This window comes from Dendrobates tinctorius, unplaced genomic scaffold, assembly GCF_039654945.1.
Source record: "Dendrobates tinctorius isolate UK_male_01 unplaced genomic scaffold, ASM3965494v1 ptg000023l, whole genome shotgun sequence".
NCBI lineage: Eukaryota > Metazoa > Chordata > Amphibia > Anura > Dendrobatidae > Dendrobates > Dendrobates tinctorius.
The window spans coordinates 8,167,919-8,181,043 of record NW_027361691.1 but is presented as its reverse complement, the minus strand read 5'-3'; the positions used below and the strand labels follow the sequence as shown (position 1 = coordinate 8,181,043).

At 42.9% G+C, this 13,125-nt stretch overlaps 1 protein-coding gene across 2 annotated transcripts in view; it reads left to right on the top strand.

Annotated features, from left to right (window-relative positions):
* Window positions 1–13,125, top strand: part of ME3 (malic enzyme 3) — a 241,663-nt gene that overhangs the window by 8,271 nt on the left and 220,267 nt on the right. Inside the window, exon 1 of one of the 2 annotated variants that reach the window (XM_073569247.1) lies at window positions 2,803–3,761. The exons of the other annotated variant lie outside the window; for it this stretch is intronic. The gene's annotated coding sequence lies outside the window, so the exon portion shown is untranslated. Of the gene's footprint in view, window positions 1–2,802; window positions 3,762–13,125 lie in introns of those variants that run through there. 2 annotated transcript variants of the gene reach the window in all.

Genomic DNA, 13,125 nt, shown 5'->3' with positions numbered 1-13,125 from the left:
GCGTTTGCGGTTTTTTCCAACATTATTTGGCCCCTCACACTAACCCAAACCATGACTTTACTAACCCTAACCCTGACCCTGACCCTAACCCTAACCCTTAACCAAACCATACTAACCCTAACCCTAAACCAAACCATACTAACCCTAAACCCTAACCCTTAACCAAACCATACTAACCCTAACCCAAACCCTAACCCTAAACCCCCTTAACTAACCCTAACTCTAACCCAAACCCCTAATTTCCATTGTCTAACCAATGGTCAACAAAAAAACGCATGCGCAAAAAAACGCATACATGAGCATACCAATGCGCACATATGCGCACCCATAGACTTATAATGGGTGTCTTGCTGTAAAAAAAACGCATTGCGCGCACATGCGTTTTTTTGAGGCAAGTCGGACGCCCAAAAAATGCAACAGGATGCATTATGTGTGCCCAAGCGCACACCACGAAAAACCGCATGCGCGTAAAAACGCATACAAACGCATGTGTATGCGCATATAAGCGCATCCCATGCAAAATATAGGAAAAAAAAGCGCATGCGTTTTTTAGCGCTAAAATACAACGCAAAAAAACGCAAGTGTGAAACCAGCCTTAGTCCCCAAGGCTTAGGTATGGTTACAATCTCTTCACTCCTGTAGTTATACAACAATAACGTCAACACAAGCAACTTTGAGAATGAATGGGTTCAGTCTCCCTCCAGGGAAATAAGTTGGGGTTTGGGTGACTGGTAGATCTCCACGCTCTTTTTACTTTGCCATACCTGGAAGGGAAGTGCCGATGTTGATTTGCGTCATCGGCACTTCTCACCCCAGAAGCCTGGAAGTGTGAATCGCCTGATTACCTTTTTTGAAGATATATAAAAATATATAATATAATATATTCTTCCTGTACGAGAGGAAGGAAGTGACAAGTCAGGGTCTTTTTAGCAAAAATCAAAATGAGTCCCCCCCCACCCCACCATTATGGTCTCCTTTTTCGCTAAGAACCTGTTTATTCCCAGCTCCATGAGCCATGTGCCGATTCACGTCCCCTATAGTTGCAAGAAATGTAGGTGAGTTTGCACACACAATCTTGGCACTTAAAGGGATCGTCCAGATCTTTGATACTGATGGATGATCCTTAAAGGGGTTATCTCCCGTTCATTAATGGCTTAAAATTACAAAGTGCTTGTGAAAACAAGCAACTTTTCAATTTCAAGTCTTCAGATTACTCTGCTGCTATGCTGTTTGCGTAGGTTACCGGCCACTTCTGCGTTTTTATCAGCGATGGCAGGTCTCCTTAGCAAGGAGCATGCGCTTGCGAGTTGTTGGCTATGTGGACTACAAGCGCTGCTCAGAAGCTGTCCGGATCACCTGTTCTGGCCAGCGTCGGACAGGCCAGCGGCACGTGCAGTATTCCACGTGCTGTGTCTTTGTGCTGAGTCGGCTGCTGTCCTTCCTGTTACTGCAGTGGAGAAAGGAGCGGCTTGTTCCTCTTTATCTAGAAGTATGATTATTTCAGCAATTTTGATAGAGGTTTTTTTTGTTTTTTTTTTGCTGCCTTCAAAAATGCAATTCTTGGTATTTGATGACTTGGCATAAAACTTTTCTACAAAGTTTCACTACATCTATATCCTTGTTTAAAAAAAAAAAAAAATCTTTACATCCCATTCCGAGGTTGTCATTATTGGAGCATGGTTACTCCTACTGACTTTAAGGGCAAGGAGGTTCGGTCCTCCTCAGGGCACATTGGATTCTTTGGGGACAATTTTTTTTTTTTTACTTATGTGCACGTATTTGGGGCTAAAAATAGAAAAGTTTATATCCCTTTTTTTTTTCTTTTCTGAGCTATTCTCAGCTGATTTATGCTCATAAACCACATCAAATTTGCATGAAAAAATGTCTGCGAAGATGAACAACCCCTTTAAGGCAGCTATACACCAATTTAAGATATTACTGGCTGTTTCAGTCACTGCTGTTCGCTCCTGGCCATCAGATAGGTGAACATTTACCACTGATGCCTCTAAGTGTTGCCCATATACTTTAGATAAATGTTCGGCCGTTTTCATTTTTTATGCATGCATGCTCGGTTTGGCTAAGTGTGCATGTGTTTTCAATGGGAAGAGTGGAAAAAGTTGGTGCCAGACTACTCTAGTGGCTGTTTTGCTCCTGAAATATTAACAAAATATATAATAAAATCAAAAAAGTCAGATAGTGAAATTTAATGAGCATGATCTCTATCGGGAGAGATAATGCTATGGGCTTGTTTTTTTCAGGGGTCGGCATTGGGCCCTTAGTTCCAATGCCGACCCGTTCCCGTTCAGATAATATTCTGTCCCGCCTTCAGCTTCTTAAAACATAACAACCTCCTCACAAATGCAGTTTTGAATGACTGTGCAAAAATTCCCACACTGGCTTCCGAAATCCTTTAAAGAAGATTGAAGTTGTTACAGCTGTAAAGGGGCCGACTCCATATTAATGTCTATAGGTGTAAAATGGGAAGACAGAAAATCTCCTGTAGTGTAATGTGGAAGGAGGCATATACTTTTGTCCATATAGTGCAGATTAGAGAGTTGTATCAAATGCAGATCCCCAATATGTAAAAAGTCTTCATCTTGAAGTAATCAATGGTAAAACAATGCTTAATATGACTTTTGGTATCTGGGCAATCTTTTCTTTGAATAAATTCCCACTGACAATCAGCTGATCGCCGCAGATCAAGAGCAGTTATTGTAGGGAAAAGCTGCAGTGGCCACTGCTGGAGAAATATGGTATTACATGTTGCCCTTATACTGTATGTGATTTGGTCAACATCTAACAAATGGTCCTCCAGACCAAGTGCCTTTCTTTGCAGTGGATTTTTGGGCCGAGAAAGCAAATCTAGATGATAATTCTCCCCTTCCATACTAGGGAAGCATATACGGCCTATTGGACTAATTAGTTTTTTTTCCCAGTAATAGAATTCAAAGTCCCGAATGTTCAGTGACTTCCTTGATGTTGGTTTATCTTCCCTCATATTGGTACTGACAACTCAATTAGTTAATTATTTTCTATGGTAAATGCCATAAAAACCAGATTTATACACGTGAGAAGGAAGAAATAGAAACACTTTTTCGTTTAATTACCGCCATCAGCATTTTATTATCTGATATAAAAGGACAAAGATGCATTATATGATCTGCGATTATGAGCTTCAGTACACAAGACGACTTCAGGGCCTTGAGAAGCTTCTTGCTTCCCATCAGTCTTGGCTATAGATAGGTGATTAAAAAAAATCAAAAGGGTTTATGACCCACATTTTAAGGCTGAATGTTGATCTGTCAGTAGATTTCATAATTTAATTGTAATACATTATTAAATAGATCGCGTGAACCTGTTAAGATTGATGTACATACTGTGGAAAGCGATGTCAGAAGGGCTGTATAGTCCTCATATTAAAATTAGCATTTTAGAAGTCTGGCTAAAGAATAAGAGCTCATGAGTCCAAGTGTATTCTGTCTCTACTCATGTTAGGTGGGTGAAAATGCAGCAGCAGGGAGGAGGGACACTAAGGAGCTGTCAATCAGGTTAGTTGGGGGAAGATTCAGCTGCTGGGAGGAGCGATACTGAGGAACTGTATATCAGAATAGTTAAGAGGTTCAGCGGCAAGGGACACTGAGGGGCTGTAAATCTTTGAAAATTCTTGGAGATCAGGAGAAGTCCCAGAAGACTGGAGAAGAGCAAATGTTGTTCCTACGTTCAAAAAGGGGAAGAAGGTGGACCCAGGGAACTATAAGCCGGTGAGTCTGACCTCTGTACCAGGAAAGATCTTTGAACAAATTATTAAACAACATGTATGTAAGTACCTGGATAAGAATAAAGTGATTAACCAGAATCAGCTTGGGTTTGTAACTAAGTCATGTCAGACTAATTTTATCTCCTTATATGACAGAATCACTGACTGGGTGGATCAGGGAAATGCAGTAGATATAATAATAATTTTATTTCTATAGTGCCAACATATATAGATATATGTATATCTTGACTTCAGCAAAGCAATTGACAAAGTATCTCACACCATCCTTATTGAAAAAAGTATGGAATGGACAAGGCAACTATTATTATTATTTATTTATATAGCACCATTGATTCCACGGTGCTGTACATGAGAAGGGGTTACATACAAATTACAGATATCACTTACAGTAAACAAACTAACAATGACAGACTGATACAGAGGGGAGAGAGGACCCTGCTCTTTCAGGCTTACATGCTACAGGATGGTGGGGAAGGAGACAGTAGGTTGGTGGGTTGCAGCAGTTCCGGTGTTGGTTGAGGTGATATCACCGGTAGTGGTGAGAGAGAAGGAGGTAGCGGGGTCATTGCAGGCTGTAGGCTTTCTTGAAGAGGTGGGTTTTCAGGTTCCGTCTGAAGGATCCAAATGTGGTTGATAGTCGGACTTGTTGGGGCAAAGAATTCCAGAGAATAGGGGCTATTCGGGAAAAGTCTTGGAGGCGGTTGGGTGAGGAGCGAATAAGTGTGGAGGAGAGAAGGAGGTCTTGGGAGGACCGGAGATTACGTGAGGGAAGGTATCGGGAGATTAGTTCAGAGACATATGGGGGAGACAGGTTATAGATGGTCTTGTAAGTCAGTATTAGTAATTTGAACTGGATACGCTGAGGGAATGGGAGCCAGTGAAGAGATTTGCAGAGGGGAGAAGCGGAGGAGTAGCGAAGAGAGAGATGAATTAGTCGGGCGGCAGAGTTAAGGATGGACTGGAGAGGTGCGAGGGTGTTAGCAGGGAGACCACAGAAAATGATGTTGCAGTAGTCGAGGCGGGAGATGATGAGGGCATGCACAAGCATTTTAGTAGATTGAGGGTTGAGGAAAGGACGGCTTCTGGAAATATTTTTGAGCTGGAGGCGACAGGAGGTAGAAAGAGCTTGGATGTTCGGTTTGAAGGACAGGGAAGAGTCAAAGGTTACTCCGAGGCAGCGGACGTCGGGTACTGGGGAAAGTGTGATGTCATTAATTGTTATAGCTATGTCGGGTAAGGAAGATCTGTGAGATGGAGGAAAGATGATGAGTTCAGATTTGTCTACATTGAGTTTGAGGAAGCGAGAGGAGAAGAAGGAGGATATGGCTGATAGACACTCTGGAATTCTGGACAGCAGAGAGGTGACGTCTGAGCCAGAGAGGTAGATCTGAGTGTCATCAGCATAAAGGTGGTAGTGGAATCCGTGGGACTTTGAGTTGCCCCAGACCAAGTGTATAGATTGAGAAGAGTAGGGGTCGTAAAAGAGAGCCTTGGGGGACTCCAACAGAGAGAGGGTGGGATGAGGAGGTGGTGTGGGAGTGGGAGACGCTGAATGTGCGGTTGGAAAGGTATGAGGAGATCCAGGATAGGGCAAGGCCTTTGATGCCGAAGGAGGAGAGGATCTGTAACTATTAGGCGGATTCATAACTTGCTTAGTGATTGGACCCAAAGAGTGGTCGTAAATGGCTGAACATCCAGTTGGAAGAATGTCTCAAGTCGGGTACCATAGGGCTTGGTCCTGGGCCCTGAAAGAATTGAGGGTAAACTGATTAAATTTGCTGATGACACAAAGCTAGGAGGGATAGCTAATACTAGAGAAGAGAGAGGATTCAAAAAGATATAAATAAACTGGAGCAGTGGGCAGCAACTAACAGAATGGTTTTTAACAGGGAAAAATGCAAAGTGCTACATCTGGGCAATAAAAATGGAAAAAGCATATACATAATGGGAGGAATAGGGCTAAGCAACAGCACATGTGAAAAAGACTTGGGTATACTAATAGATCACAGACTGAACATAAGCCAGCAGTGTGATGCGGCAGCAAAAAAAGGCAAATAGAATTGTAGAGTTAGAAGGGACCTCCTGGGCCATCTGGTCCAACCCCCTGCTCAAAGCAGGATTCGCTAAATCATCCCAGACAGATGTCTGTCCAGCCTCTGTTTGAAGACTTCTATTGAAGGAGAACTCACCACCTCTCGTGGCAGCCTGTTCCACTCATTGATCACTCTGTCAAAAAGTTTTTTCTAATATCTAATCTGTGTCTCCTCCCATTCAGTTTCATCCCATTGCTTCTAGTCTTTCCTGGTGAAAATGAGAATAAAGATGATCCTTCTACAATGTGACAGCCCTTGAGTTATTTGTAGACAGCTATTAAGTCTCCTCCCAGTCTTCTCTTTTGCAAACTAAACATTCCCAAATCCTGCAACCTTTCCTCATAAGACAGGGTTTGCAGACCGGTCACCATTCTGGTCGCTCTTTTCTGAACTTGCTCCAGTTTGTTGATGTCTTTTTTAAAATGTGGTGCCCAAAACTGGACACAGTATTCCAGGTGAGGTCTGACCAAAGAGGAGTAGAGGGCAAAAATACAATTCTGGGATGTATTAAAAGAAGCATACAGTCTAGATCACGTGAAGTCATTATTTCCCTCTACTCCTCTTTGGTCAGACCTCATCTGGAATATTGTGTCCAGTTTTGGGCACCACATTTTAAAAAAGACATCAACAAACTGGAGCAAGTTCAGAGAAGAGCGACCAGAATGGTGACCGGTCTGCAAACCCTGTCTTATGAGGAAAGGTTACAGGATTTGGGAATGTTTAGCTTGCAAAAGAGAAGACTGAGAGGAGACTTAATAGCTGTCTACAAATATCTCAAGGGCTGTCACATTGTAGAAGGATCATCTTTATTCTTATTTGCACAAGGAAAGACTAGAAGCAATGGGATGAAACTGAATGGGAGGAGACACAGATTAGATATTAGAAGAGACTTTTTGACAGTGAGGGAGATCAATGAGTGGAACAGGCTGCTACAAGAGGTGGTGAGTTCTCCTTCAATGGAAGTCTTCAAACAGAGGCTGGACAGACATCTGTCTGGGATCATTAGTGAATCCTGCTTTGAGCAGGGGGTTGGATCAGATGGCCCAGGAGGTCCCTTCCAGCTCTACCATTCTATGATTCTATGAGGCTAGTTGGGGAGGAATTCAGCAGCAGAGAGGAGAGATACTGAGAAGCTGTAAATCAGGCTAGTTGGAGAGAAATTGTGCAGCAGAGAGCAGGGTCATAGTGAAGCTGTAAATCAGGTTAGTTGGGGGAGATTCAGCAGCAGGGAGGAGGGACACTGAGGAACTGTAAATTGGATTAGTTAAGAGATTCAGCAGCAGGGAGGAGGGACACTGAGCAGCGGTAAGTCAGGTTAGTTGGCGAGGAATTCAGCAGGGAGGAGGGACATTGAGAAGCTGTCAATCAGGTTAGTTGAGAGATTTGGCAGCAGGGAGGAGGGACACTGAGGAGCTGTAAATCAGGTTAGTTGGGTGTATATTCAGCAGAAGTGAAGAGGGACACTGCAGTGCCAAAATTGCATTTTCTTCACCATTTCACTCCACTTTCAATCTGTTTACCTGGTTTTCAATACTAAGTTTAGTAAAAAAAAAAAATCAATACTACAGCTTGTACGGCAAACAAACAAGCCCTTGTACGGCTATGTGATGTGTCTATGGAAAAATGAAAAAGTTTTGACTCTTGGAAGATGGAGAAATAGAAAATTGTCTGTGACGGAAGGGAGTTAAGTTTCGATCATCCATAAGTGCATCACTGTCCGTGTCTCTCAGTACAGCTTATTTGCACTATTTAAAGGTGATTTGGGGTGAGGCTTACAGTATATGTTAGGGTTGGGGCATAACAACGAAACCTTGGGGCACCACTCCTATCGCACTGCATTTGATTTTCTTCCTGAATTCCTCTTGCACAGTTTGTAATGTAACGTTAGTGAAATTCACAGTCTACAAACCTAAAAATCAGCCTAAAACATGCACTAGATCTATAAATTACAATAGTCATTAAAGGAACATTAAGCCTAGAAATTAATGATAAAAGTATACCAAAGGAAAAATTGTCCTGGTATTTGCCTACTGTACATGGGTGTTTTCAATCATTCTACAGGAGGGGAGGAGGGGAGCTGTGATATCACCTTTTGTGAATGGTGGATCCTATATTAGCTGCTGTATGTAGAGATGATATCAGTCATTGTACAGGAAGAGGAGGTGAGCTGTGACATCACGTGTTGTACATGATGGATCATGTGTCATCTACTGTATATAGAGGTGTTATGAGTCATTGTACAGGAGGAGGTGAGCTGTGACACGCCTATTGTGAATGGTGGATTTTGTGTTATCTACTGTATATATGTCATGATCCAGGTTGGATCTGACAGATAAATGCACAAAGTAACCTTTTTTTTTCCTTTGGCAATGTGCCAAAGTTTGGTTTTTGCCCCTCGTGGCCATTAGGATTATTGCACTGTGGTGTCTTTTGTTCTAAATTTGCCCCCCAGTGGTGGTGAGTGTCATTGCACTTGGTTACTTTAGTTTGTGCACGCAATTAGGTAACAGGTGTGATTGCTCTATAAGAGAGTCCGTGGATGTATGGGTGGACCATAAACTCCACTTTAGTTATCAGTGCCAGGCAGCTTCTGAGAAAGCAAATAAAATTATCGCATGCATTAAGAGGCATTGATGCTCATGGCAAGAATATAGTTTTGCCTCTTTACAAATCACTGGTGCGGCCACACTTAGATACTGTGTACAGAGACTCCAGTGCATAAGAAGGACAGAGAACAGTGACTAAAGTTATTAAAGGAGCGTGTGACTGCAGGAGACAAGTTATCAGACTTTGGGTTAATCAGTTTGGAAAAATGAAGGCTTAGGGGCGATCTTATTACAATATACAAATACATGAGGGGACAGTACAGAAATCTGTAACATTTGCTTTTTACACCCAGGCCTGTGACGATGACAAGGGGGAATCTAGAGGAAAGAAGGTTTAAAAATGATTACTCACCAGGTCAAGAATTCCCAGTTTTTGCACTTATATTTTTTCCGTTGCTCCTCTGAGTATTCAGTTTTTTGTATTTGTAAAGTCCGTCATATGGGTCCAGAGACTGTCATGATCCAGTCCAGAGTTTGTTTTCTGCTGTCTGCTCTTTGGACTGCTCATTTGGGAGTTGATCCCCTCTGCCTCGTTCTGGAGCTGGCTGGGCTATTCAGTCCTCTGCAGCCTGCGGGCCCGCGTCAGCTATACTGCAAGCTTCCAAGCTAGTGCCTCTGACCTGTATTCCTTTAGTGTTCCTTCTGCCCCTGATTACCTGGACTTGTGTATGACTTGGCTTGATGTCTGGACTCTGCTTCTGTTTTTTTGCCATTTCAGACACCACGTTTTCCGACTGGCTTCTGACCCTCTGGCTTGTACCCTGACTATGGGTTACGTCTTACGTTTCTGATACCACGTTCCTGGTAGGTCCTGACTTCTTGCTCGTCCCTGACTACGAAATTGCTGTCTCCCTTTATACTTCTGCTCCTGACAGTTGCTGACTTCGGCTAGTCTGACCACTCTTTTGTTACCTGTGACACCTGTGCTGTTGCTCTGTGTTACTACTCTGTGTGTGTGCAACCTCTCTTCCCTCACCAGCACCCCCTGGTGGAGGTTGCGCTGTACTGCACTGCAGCAGCACGTTACAGAGACATGAACCATTCTAATCAGGGCTAATTTTTCTTATCTTTACCTAGGGGGTGTGTCACAGCTCCTCTGGGGCGTGCCTTTTAAGCTTCTCTGTATTATGATGCTGTGAGTCATGTCCCCCTTGGTAAAGAGCATTAAAATTAGCACTGAATACATAAGACGCGTATTTAACTGTATGGCAGATTTTCAGACAACAAAAAGGGAAACTCAAGGGAGATAAAATAACAGCAAAAACTGTACACTTTTGACGTGGTGACAGATCATCAGATAACTAGCATCACAGAACATGATTCTTTACTGTACAAGCAGTGAGGCTATGGATTCTTTACTGTAAGAGGTCTGACACTATGGAACGCTGTCACATGATGTTGCAATGGTCAGTTCACCGTGAAAAAAATTATTTACATTGACTTATGTATATTGTATCGGAAAAAAATTTATAAAAGGGGAAAAAAAATTTAGAAAAACTTTTCCTGCACCAAGATGTGCATTAATGTCCTGGACAAGGGGTCCACAGGATCTGTGTTGAACAGTTCCACTCTGGCCACGGCTCCCAGCGTTGCCCAACAACGCAATCACGGGGGATCTATGGGATAAAATGGCAACCAAGAACCTTCTAGAAGTCCGTGTCACTGAGATCTTGGTATTCGCGCGAAGCTCAGCAACAGGCCATGATCTCTGCATGTTAAAATCTCCTCCTAAAGAGAAATTAAATAATGCAGACAGTTTTTAAAGAAATAAAAATTTACATTATCACTTCTTTTCACTGTTAAAAATTACAGAAAAAAATAAAGTTATGCTCGTGTGTTAGTGGAGTGTCTTCGGCGTGCTCGAATAAATATTATGCTCGAGTCACTGTGGCTGAATGTCTCGCGGCTGTTTGACTGCAGGGATGGTCTCACAAACAGGCAATCCCTGGATGTGCTGAGTCTGTCGAATAGCCACGAGACATGCAGTCGCGGAGACTTGAACATAGTATTCGAGCATGGCGAAGACACTCTACCGCACGAGCATGCTCAGATAACACCTTATCCAAGCACACTCGCACATTACTACTCACCACCCAAAATCAGGCCCTCACTCTGATCCATCAATGGAAAAGTAAAAATGTTACGGCTCTCCGAAAATGGTGACACGAAGCAAAATAAATTATTTATTTTTACAAAATTCAGATTTTTTTTTAATGTCAGCATTTCTATAAAAATAAATTGTTGAACGCCGTGACCTGGAGAATCATGTTTCCAAATCAGTTTTACTTATCTGAATTTGCAATACTACATTTCCTGCGGCATAAACACTTGGCTGGCCAGGGCTTCCGCCTGCAAAATATGCTGTTGACTGGGAGATACTGGGAACGGGACCTGGAGGAAATGGTCTGTCGTACCCCCAGCAGCTTTATGAAAGGGGTTGTTTCAGGTGAGACCATTTCTTTAAACAGTATTAAGCCAGCAGTGATCAGAAAACTTTTGAAAAACCTTTAATAAGTTTACATTAAGGACATACTACCACACAGGCATCCTCTACGTACCATGTCTTGAGTATGAGCATAAGCATGAGCATGAACATAAATATGAGCATAAGCATGAGCATGAACATAAGCATTAGCAAGGGGGCATGTGTGTGGGGCTTCCGAAATTCCTTTATAAAGTAGTACTACTGACATTCATCAAGACAACTCCTTATCTAAAGAAACCCCACGATAAGCCGTTCTTGCCAAGAAAAGTTTACCCAACCTGGACCCTGTAGCATTCAGGCATATAAATGGGAGTCTTTTGATGATAGAAAGCCTGAGATGACTTTTCTATATTGTAAGCTACACCTTTTTAATAAAGGTCAATCCAATTTCTTCTTTGACCAACTATTCTTGATGAACCCACTTCCATACAACGCCTGCTCGGCGCATGTGTTTTACATGGGAAAAGTGGGGTAAGCTGCTGCCAGACACAAAGGGTTGGGCATGTTGAAGTTCAACAAGCCCCATCCCTTTTTCCTGGATGCAGCCTGGATATCTAAGTGTGGACAGAGGGTTTTTTCCCATCACTTAATCGGGATAGAACTTCGAAAATATTTTTTATTAAGATTAGAAATGGTCATTCCAAATGGGCTTAATGTTATCAGACCGATTCCATGTAGACTAAATGTGCTGGGTCTCCACAAAATAGAGCAGGTGGCTACAATCCCGTCCCCAATGAAGCCACATTATTCTCCGAATCATTTCCTTTTCCTAATCTACTCCGACAGCCCACGTCAGATCGTCGGCTATTGAAACCGAAATGATGAAGAATTTGTGTCAACAAGGTGCTCAACAGCATCTGCTCAAATGTCCTATTGAAGGGGGCTGGCGGAGAATAATGGCAGCTTTTGTCCAAGGCTGTATAGAATGCTTTTAAATAGATGTTCCACAGCTTTTATTCACAGAATGCAACAAATGGCCCATAATTTACTAGCAATCTCCTAATTGGGAAGAAACATCTATGTGTAATAATGGCCACAGCTAAAAACCTGATTCCTCACCTTATGGAAAGTCATACAAGGTTCACATGAGTTTCGTAAAAAAAAATCCTTTATTTCTGTTCTTTAAAGTATTCCTGCATACTACTGAAGTTAATAATCGTGGTGGTCCGGCACATGGGGCCCCCTTGAGAATCGGATCTTTTTCTTTCAGAGGGACGTTTTGGTCAGCCATACATTTCTCTTGCATTGTGACCATGTAAATACATACCTGGGCCAACTACACCAGAAAGTAAGGTCTTCTGTTCTGGCTTATAGATGAGTTATGTCTGGTTGCCCTCCTGGTGGTCACACGCACACACCTGAATCAATTTTATAGAAAAAGGTATTCTCAGAATCTCAAATGCATTTTCCACCAGTTGGGTGCTGCATCCTGTTGCTCCCCGTAGGTGCAGCCAGTCTATGAGGTGGGTTGTGACTCTATCTAATTATGCATATCCTGAGTTGCATTGGCATAACTAGAGTCCAATGGGTCTGGATGCAACATTTGGACCTGTGCCCCCATCTGCATGTTAGTCTGATGTATGAGCCCATTTTAGCTTTCTAGATCCTATAAAGCCATGCGTGTGTGCCCCCCATGTAATAATGTCCCCATTCTGGATCCTTCTTGTAATAATGTCCTCCATACTGGACCCTTTCCAGGAACAATGTCCTCCTTCCAGGGCCCCTTCCAGGAATAATGTTCCCCATCCTAGGCCACTTCCAAGAATAAAGTCCCCCATCCTGGGCCCCTTCCAGGAATAAAGTCCCCCACATTGGGCCCCTTCCAGGAATAAAGGCCCCCATCCTGGGCCCCTTCCAGGAATAAAGTCCCCCATCTGGGGCCCCTTCCGGGAATAAAGTCTTCCATCCTGGGCCCCTTCCAGGAATAATGTCCCCCATCCTGGGCCCTTTTTAGTAAAGTGTCCACCTTCTGGCCTCTTCCAGTAAGAATGCATCCTGTCCTGGGCCCCATACTATAACTATATCCCCCATCCTGGACCACTTCCTGGTATAATGTCCCCCATAATGTAAGAATATTCAGTATTGAGAGTCCTCAGTGGTTGATACCTTTTAGTGGCTAACTGAAAAGATGGTAATACATTGCAAGCTTTCGAGACTACTCAG